This window comes from Benincasa hispida, chromosome 8 (genome assembly GCF_009727055.1).
Source record: "Benincasa hispida cultivar B227 chromosome 8, ASM972705v1, whole genome shotgun sequence".
NCBI lineage: Eukaryota > Viridiplantae > Streptophyta > Magnoliopsida > Cucurbitales > Cucurbitaceae > Benincasa > Benincasa hispida.
The window spans coordinates 53,249,559-53,259,403 of NC_052356.1; the positions used below are offsets into that span (position 1 = coordinate 53,249,559).

The 9,845-nt window shown below is 39.1% G+C and overlaps 1 non-coding gene across 1 annotated transcript; it reads right to left on the minus strand.

Annotated features, from left to right (window-relative positions):
• Window positions 1–8,846: 8,846 nt before the first annotated feature.
• On the minus strand, window positions 8,847–8,953 carry LOC120084290. The gene has a single exon (XR_005483654.1). It is a non-coding gene; the product is annotated as a small nucleolar RNA R71 (small nucleolar RNA).
• Window positions 8,954–9,845: the final 892 nt, after the last annotated feature.

Here is a 9,845-nt window from a genome sequence, read left to right on the forward strand (position 1 = left end):
TATCAAATACAATATGATAAACTAGGGCATACAATATACCCAACAACATCTCCCACTTGCCCTAAATTAAATGTCTCATATCTCGTAGACCTATGCTCTCCAAGTGATCCTAAAAAACTTTAGCTGTGAGAGCCATTTTAAATGGACCAGCAACGTTGTGCTCCGAGACAATCTGTGTGATAAACACATCTCTTCGTTGCACAACCTCCCTAATGAGATTATACTTGCGTTCTATATACTTTCCACGTTTGTGACTACGATGCTCCTTGGGGTTTGCCACTGCACCACTGTTATCACAATAAAAGGTGACGGGCAAAGTCATGTTTGGAACAACTTCAAAATTTGCTAAAAAATTTATGAGCCACATAGCTTTCTTAGCAACTTCACAAGCAACTATATATTCTGCCCTCATTGTGGAATCTGCAATACATCCTTGCTTAATGCTCTGCCATACTATAGCTCCTCCATTTAGAATGAACACAAATCCTAATGTGGATTTCCTGAAATCCTTATTTGTCTGAAAATCAGAGTCCGTATATCTTGTAAGGATCAAATCCTTAGCACCATTCATAAGCATATAGTTTTTCGTTCTCCTAAGATACTTGAGAATGACTTTAACCATTGTCCAGTGATCAAATTTGGACTGATATCTACTAACCACTCCCAGTGCATGATAGATATTGGATCTAGTACACAACATGACAGACATAAGGCTACCTACCGTAGATGCATAAGGAATCCATCTCATCTCCTCAACCTCTTGAGATGCCTTAGGACATTGTTCCTTATAAAGAACAATTCAATGTCTAAAAGGTAGTAAACCTTTCTTGGAATTTTGCATCACTTGACAAGAATTTTATTAATATACGATGTCTGAGACAAGACTAGTGTTTTGTTCCTACGATCCCTTATAATTTGGATCCCTATAACATATTGAGCTTCATTCAAATCTTTCATTTGAAACTGAACAACTTACTGTTCCTTAATTTTGGTTAGAAAACCTACATCATTCCCAATAAGTAGGATATCATCCACATACAACACAAAGAAAGCTATTGAACTGTTAATAATCTTCTTGTAGACACAAGGTTAATCAACATTTTGATTAAAGCCATAGGTTTTGACCATAGCATCAAACTTCATGTTCCCAGATCTACATGTTTGTTTCAATCCATAGATGGACCAACTGAGCTTGCAAATTTTAAGCTCTTGACCCTGTACTAGGAATCATTCTAGTTGAGTCACGTAGAGTATCTCTTCAAGATTACCATTCAGAAAGGCAGTCTTGAGGTCCATTTTGAAGAAAATCAGACATGAAGATTTCCATGAGAAACGAAATAATTGTTTCAAATTCCATTAAAAATTGAACACTAACAATTATAGTCACTAAACGGAAACATAAAGGTCATGCACATTACGAAATTATAGCGTGCTTAGCAGTAAGATCAAAGGAAAGATCATACATAACTTTGAAGACTTATCTTCAAACTTCCTCGATCATGAATGCTCGTTCAATCTCCAAGAATGCAACACACGAATGCTCGAACACAGCGATCGTAACACAACACGATCAACAACAAACTCGAACAGAACGATCTCCAAGATCACGAACGCAACGAACAGCCTCCAAAAACCTCGACGTCAGTCGAGTTGAGTAAGACACCACCACAATGGCTACCTTGGTATTCTCAGTGTGAGAATCCATAAGTGTGGGCTCTGTGTGGACTTGGTTAGAGGAAAAGATCGGAGGAGTAATAATCATGTAAACGATTGAGCAAGTGGGAGATGACAAGAGTATATCGCATAGACGAATGCCCAATTGTTTAGCAAATGCTCCGCGATCGTATAGCAAATGCTCCATGATCGTTTAGAAGACGACCAACTGAGTGAACTATCATGTAGTGTCACTCCACGATCGTTTAGTCTCTCTTCAGCTATCGTTTAGTGAATCCTATTCACTTAACAACATACCGTGAGTCTTTCCGAGAATGGAAAATCTCAAAACTACTAAATTTAGGAAAATATTTTTCCTTTTATCTCACAATTACCATGAAATCACCAATAACCTCCCACTCAAGTGATTATTAAAGAAAAAGATATAATTATGTATATGATAACTAACTTACTATATTATATTTATAACACATAGTTTCAATATTTCATCTCATGAAACATATAAACCATAGTTATTTTTTTATTTCATGGTACTTAATATAAATCTCATTTACATTAATTCTTCACTTGATGTATCTCATACATCACGCCGATCATATCATATATATTCGAATTTTCTCTTGTCAATTTAAACATTTAAAATCAAACCAAGAACTGATTCTCAACTTGAATTCATTGAGCTGGGGACCTTATAGACTTGTAGCTTGAAGCTCCCACGATATGTGAATAACTGACTAAACTCTGTAATCACGAGATCCACCATCCGTTAATTGTCAGGCACTCCACTAAAGACCAAATATTGCACTCTCCTTACTACAGATATATTTTGTGTCCATATCAACCAATCAATAGTGCGATAACCCTTCATAGATCACTCATAAGTACCGTCTGGCCAATAACCGTTATGCCTCTGTAGTTACATCTAACTCCTTAAGTACTACTGATCCCTCTAATGAACATAAGTCATAGTCCTACTATGATTGAGTCCTCTCTTCCAAAGAGAAGTTGTGACCACTAAGTTCAAGAGCCAGAATCAGCCCTTACCCCTACTTCGGGGAAGGAGTGAATTCCATCTTGTGTAACTAAGTTTTCAGCTCCCAAATCAGACAAATCCCCAAAAAGGTAGGCATGTTGAGTTGGCAATTTGACCATTCTCACCCATACTAATCAAATGACCACTGGCACGGTAGATTTATATGGTCTTACAACATGTGAACAAATATGAATGTGAATGAATGAATCTTGCAAGTTCATGTTGCATTAAGCTTGATGACATAGAAATGGAATGTAGATGGAATGTCATGTTGTGTTATCACTTATGCACACTAGTTCTAAATATGCGTTGTTAATGATAGGCTTGTAGTATGTGATAGAGTAATGCATGTCACAAGTTGCCTTGCGCTGAAATCAAGTATAATTCTAACCCAAGTTTCTCAGAATAATCTGAGGTCGAACACAGGATTGTTTTCGTTAATGCGTTACTTTTGTGATACATACGATCGGTTTTTACAATTAATAAAGAATTGGTTTATACAGGAATCTAAAGTGCGATGAAAATAAAGTTGCGTTGATAAAATAAAGTTGCGTTGATAATAAAATCTTAAACTAATATGATACAAGATACAAGATACATGATACATGATACTGAGTTCGAGACTAACTGTGAAGTTATACAAAGGATCGTGGTATGCGATGGCAAGTCTTTATGGATGAATCATAAAGAGAAAGAATAAATAGTAAAAACAACGCGAGTTTGTTAATTGCATTACAGATGCAACTAAGGTTCCGCTTTCCCTTGGCATACATTTCTCAGTAATCGGCCGCATTCCCATATCTCTATGGTGAAACAGGGATGAACGTGATGAACACAAGGTTGCTTCCATCTCTGGAAGTACTGAACACAAGGTTGCTTCCATCTCTGGAAGTACTTCTTGCTTTAGTTAACGCATTCTTCCAACCCTCTCTCTAGGCGGAATAACATCTTCACTTCTGCTCTCACAGATGAAGATGTCGTCGAGGATGCTTTAGCTAAACTTAATTATTTCCTTAACACAAATTAATTTACTTGTTTAATTCTTACTATTTACCCAGGGAATTAGGAAAACATCATGGAGAAAATGGATTATGGATGAACGAAAAAAGACGGAGAGATGACAATGGAAATGATCATAACATATAATACTAAAATTAAGCGTTCAATACATGGTGTGAATGAAAGATTAAGAAGATGAATACAGATGATAAAAAAGAGATTAGAAACAAATACAGAAAAGTGTCAACGTCTTGACACAGATCCTGGATGGAGGTTTTGCTTGTCGGCATGTGGAAGTAATGGAGAGGAGAGCTTCCCTCTCAGGTTTGCTCTTCTGATAGAAGTGACCTTCGTATAGAGCTTTCAACGGCGGGGATTGGAAGGATTCCTTGCCTGGAGACTCACCTTTCGGCCTTGTCTCTTAATTATCCTGGATCTACTCTGGAAATCGCTTCAGACCAGTCTCTCTCAAAGATCAGTATATACACGTCTCTATGTATTCAAGGATATCTTTCAGTAAATTTGCATAAGCTATTTATAGGTGAAGCTTGGCTCTTTGACTTCGTGGTCCCCACTTTATGGTTATGGTAGTTCCTGAAATGGTGGAGTGAATATTCCTTCTGTTACGCAATCAACCCGTCAGAAATGCACAACTGAAAGTTGTACATTTGCCCGAATCCTCCGCAAATGCGTTGCTCTTTACATCTTCGATCGATCGCCACATGTGGTGTTACTTTTTATTACCGCATGTGGTTGAAATTTCGTTGATCGCTAAGCTCTTGATCGATTGTCACATGCGCCGTCATTGCATGATCATCTCTTCATTCCTGAATGATGGGTGCAATGTGATGTAGATACGTTGTTTCTTTTATCTTTAAGCCATTAACGCATGCGGTGATTGATTTCCTGCAAAACAGATATTGAAACATCTATTCTACCATCGCAATAGTGTTAGTGGGTGTATCGATGACATTTTATAATCCTCGCATTTCTTAGCCAATTTCTATACTATCGACGCAACTTTTCTTTCTTTTTGCCGCAATATCTAAATAAAACAATATAAATAACTTGTATTTCTATAAGTTATCAACCACCCTCAAAGGCAGGAGTTCCCAAAACACTCAGGATTGAGGTCATTTCACCTATGGTCGTTTAGGTGAGATGTAAGTCTCAAGTATCAACGATGTTATATACAGAAACTAATCATCTCGTGGTCCAGTCTTATACAAACTCTTTGTATAGGACACCTCTGCTCGCATGTATCCACATGAATGGTCAGGATCTACCATCTGTAGTAGTTCACAACACTTGTAAACCTCTACAAAGTGAGCCGTATTCGTAGTGTCACAAGGATCAGGTATCCCTCCTTAATCCTTATACCACAGACCTTTTAGGTTATCACTTAAGGCATGATCTATTTGTATTTCTCATATACATGTTTAAGTTTACATACAATAACCATGGAGCTTTGTTTATTGGATATGAGTAAATGCCAGATAAAATAACTCTTAGTTTATTCATAACAATGTGTACAATTTACAAACTACGAGACTTTGGGAGAATTAGGACACCAATCCAAACAATCTCCCACTTGTCCTAATGCCTCGGGAGACTAATGTACAATACATGAAAAAATACAAGTACAATATACAATAAACTAGGACATACACTATACCCCAGTATCACTTCCCACCTTCGAACACTTTAGCCGTGAGAGCCTTTGTAAACGTATCAGCAATGTTGTGCTCTAACATGATCTTTGTGACTATCACATCACCACGATGCACAATCTCCCTGATCAAATGATTTTTCTGTTTAATATGCTTGCCTCGACGATGACTTCAAGGTTCCTTTGAATTTGCCACAACCCCGCTGTTATCACAATAAAGAGTGATCGACAAATCCATATTTGGAATAACATCCAAATCTGTAAGAAATTTTCTCAGCCAAACAGCCTCCTTAGCGGCTACGTATTTGGCTTCCATAGTGGAGTCTGCGATGCATCCTTGTTTGATACTTCGCCACATTACAGCCCCTCCATTCAGAGTGAACACTGACCCCGATGTCAAATTACGAGAATCTTTATCGGTCTAAAAGTCAAAGTCTATGTATCCTATAAGGATCAAATCTTTATCTCCATACATGAGCATGTAGTCCCCCATTCTTCGAAGATACTTGAGGATCATCTTGACCGCCATCCAGTGATCAAATCCTGGATTGATCTGATAACGACTAACAATCCCTACTGCGTAGCAAATGTCGGGGTTGGTACACAACATTGTATACATCAAGCTTCCAACAGCTGAAGCATAGGGAATCCGTCTCATTTCCTCAACCTTTTGAGGTGTCTTAGGAAATTGATCCTTAGACAGTACGATTCCATGCCTAAAAGGTAACAAACCCCTCTTGGAATCTTGCATCTTATACTTGATCAACATTCGATCGATGTAAAATGCCTGAGACAAGGCTAACCTCTTGTTCTTACGAATTCGAATAATCTGGATCCCTAGAATATATTTGGGACTGGGTAGCTAGCCACTTCTTAATGTCAGTCAGAAACCCTACATCATTGCCAATGAGTAGGGTATCATCCATATACAGTACCAGGAAAAGCTACTGAGTTGTTGATGATCTTCTTGTAAACACAAGGCTCATCAATGTTCTGATCAAAGCCAAACGACTTGATTGCACTGTCAAAGCTAATGTTCCATGATTGATCAGGGTTCATAAGTACCTTTTGAACCAAACTTCGTCCAAATTTTTAGTCATAGCAGACTTCCACTTGTAGAAATTCAAAGTTCGTTCTTTTCGGACTCTTTCTCGACCTTTTGTTCCTAAGTTCGTCCACAATAGTACAAATCTACTTGCCAGGGTTAATAAGTACCTTTTGAATCAAACTTCATCCAAATTTTTAGTCATAGCAGACTTCCACTTGTAGAAATCCAAAATTCGTTGTTTTCTAACTCTTTCTCGACCTTTTGTGCCTAAGGTCGTCTACAATGGTACAAAACTACTTTCCACGGTTCATAAGTACCTTTTGAACCACGGGCAGAAATGCACGTTATCAAGTTATTAAACAATATTGGATTGCGTTGATGAAAAATGTTAAATTGCGTCCATTAAGCATAAACTCTATAATATTGTGGTTGCATGCGTCAACGCATTGGAACTATTGATTTTTGTATTTTTTTTGTGCAGAATATGCGTTAATGCAATGCAAAGAATGCGATCATAGGAATACATCGGCCGAGCACAAATTCACCGCAAGACTTTGCGTTGATCGTGCTCGCAAACATCCACCTAAGAAGAATCATCGAAACATGGTGGGCACATCCGGACGAAAGGAAAATTAAGATCGATGGGACAGAAAGCTGACGACAGCCGGATCCAAATTAAGTTGACAGCCGATAATGGTCACAAAGTACAGCCAGCTTTATTGATGACAACTATCCGGCGTATCAGTCAGGAATTAAAGCTGTCTCATCTGTACAACCAGAAGAGAGAAGCCGCCTTTCACCTTTGATGCCCTATAAATACCAAGTGCATTCTTCAGAGAAAGGGTTAAGCAGTTGATTACTTCATCACTTTACAAGTTCATTCCTCTGTTCATAATTTTCTTTTCCATTTCACGACGGAGCTAGAGAAGAGTGGTGACGCCGGAGATCATCCAAGGCAGCTCGAGAGAGAACCTTGGGGCGTAAGAGCAGAGAGCGGGTTGACTCTCGCGAAAGTGAGAATATCTTTAGAGCACGAGTAGAATAGTGAAACACCTGGTGGCAAGAAATTACTCCAGGCTCTTTACTATACTTGCATTGTTATTTTGTACTTCATCTTTTATCTATGCAATGGAAGTTCTATTTCTACATCTGCTCACTCTCTTAATACGCATGAGTAGCTAAACTAGTTGAAGGGGTTGAGAAGAACTAAGCTAACATGATCTAGGATGTTCATTGCTTGCGATTGTCTTCTTTTATGTTGTGCGAAACATCCCTTTAGAGTTGCTCGAGAGAGAATATAAAGAAAGAACCTAATGTCTCGAGAGAGCTAGGTTAGAATCTGACTTGAGAGAGCAAGATTAGACCTGCATAAATAAGAAATAGGGACTTAGAGATAAGCTCTGTTTGTCAACTTGTATCGCATGCATCCTAGGAATAGGAATGATATTATGCGGTCGCATATTTGTGTGAATGTCATGTTGTCATTACATAAATAGAAATAGAGGTTTATGTGTAAACCCTGTAGACTTATCGCATATTTATTACATGCGTTCTAGTCTTAGAAGCTGTGGCATTCACGCCGAGAGGTAGTTTACTATTGTATGATCGCAAGGCATGAACGCAACCTAGGGAGTGTTAGCCGAAACCCTTCTCAACCCGTTCACCGCATATTCATCGTATTTCCCGTTGCCAACTCTTTTCGAACTCTGCCGCATTTATTATTATTATTTTCATTAACGCAACAACAACTCAACACTTATTTATTTAATCGGTTACCGCAAGGTTTCATAAAAATCTCTAACGTAACTATTTTCACAAGTCCCTGTGTTCGACCCTGGACTTACCAGGAAACTCAGAGGAATTTACCCTCAAATTCCGCTGGGGAAACTTGAGTGCACAACGTAATTCCATCAACGCATATCATCCAGTTTTCACACTTAATAAAATAACGCATCAAGTTTTTGGCGCCGTTGCCGAGGACTTCGGAAAAATAGTTGTTAACGGTAATTTTTGTGAATTCTTTGCAGAACTCTGAATCTCTGGTGAACTACGACCTAAAGATTGAGAGAACATTTCGAAGGAGACTAAGGAACCGCCAACAGCAACTACAATCCGATAAAGAAGAGATGGCGGAGCAGCCTAGGAATGAAGCACCAAACAACAACAATGTCATTGCAAATCCAATTCTGTTGGCCAACGATCGCAATAGGCCCATTAGGGACTATACATCGCCAAACCTCTATGATTTCTCTCTGGGAATCATGAGGCCTGCCTTAGACGAAAGCAAATTTGAAATCCTGTCTCTTATACACATCTAGATGTGTATAAGAGACAGGGCCTACTCGCTCGAACCAGGAGAGATCACTTATTGGGAGCAGGTGGTGGAGATTATGAAGAAGTATTGCTCACCTACAGAGAATGCCAGACGAAGAGAGTTTATCACTAATTTTGAACAAGATATGGATGAATCGCTCAGCGATGCTTGGGCGAGGTTTAAAAGGTTGGTCCAAGATTGTCCGCATAATGGGCTGCCAGACTGCTTTCAAATGGAAATTTTCTACCACGGTTTGAATCCTTCTTCGCAGACCGCTGCCAATGCGGCAGCAGCTGGTGGTCTGCTTGACAAGACTTATGATGAGGTGAAGAATATCCTAGATCGCATCTTCAAGAATCATGAAGACTAGAGGGAGAGCGACCAGAGATTAAGACTCAAAGATTCTGATGCAAATAACGGTGCTATTGTTTCATTGCAAAATCAAATGACCGCAATGATGAATTTGATTCAAGGAATGACGATCAGCAGCCCAATACCGTAAGGTGGGCAAATGAATGCAATAAGTCAAAACACAGCAAGGTATGCGACTTTCGGTGATGGGCATGCGATGGAGGATTGTCCACAAAACCCACAGTCTGTATATTTTATAAAGAACAACCCCTTTTTCAACACCTACAACCCCGAGTGGAAAAACCACCCAAACTTTGCTTGGAAGAATCAACAACAAAATTTTCAATCTATGGCACAAAAAGAAGGGCCACCAGGGTTCTTTCAACGTAGCAGCGGTCAATAGAGAAACCAAGCAAGTAGCTCACAACAACCACCGCAATCTTCTTCCCTAGAAGGCCTATTGAAGAAATATATAGAGAAAAATGAGACGGTGCTTCAATGTCAAGTTACGTCCATCTGCAACCTTGAATTGCAAATGGGCTAGATTGCAAATGAGCTCAAAAGTAGACCACAAGGGGCACTGCAAAGTTCAACCAAGCTTCTACGCAACCCAGAGGGTTCAGGTAAGGAGCAATGTCAGGTTGTGACATTGCGCAGTGGAAAGACTATGGAGGGAGAAAAGAAGGAACAGAACAGATCAACCTCCATCGCAGCTGAACCTGCGATTGCGGCAACGTAAGAAGAAGAAAAAGAAAAT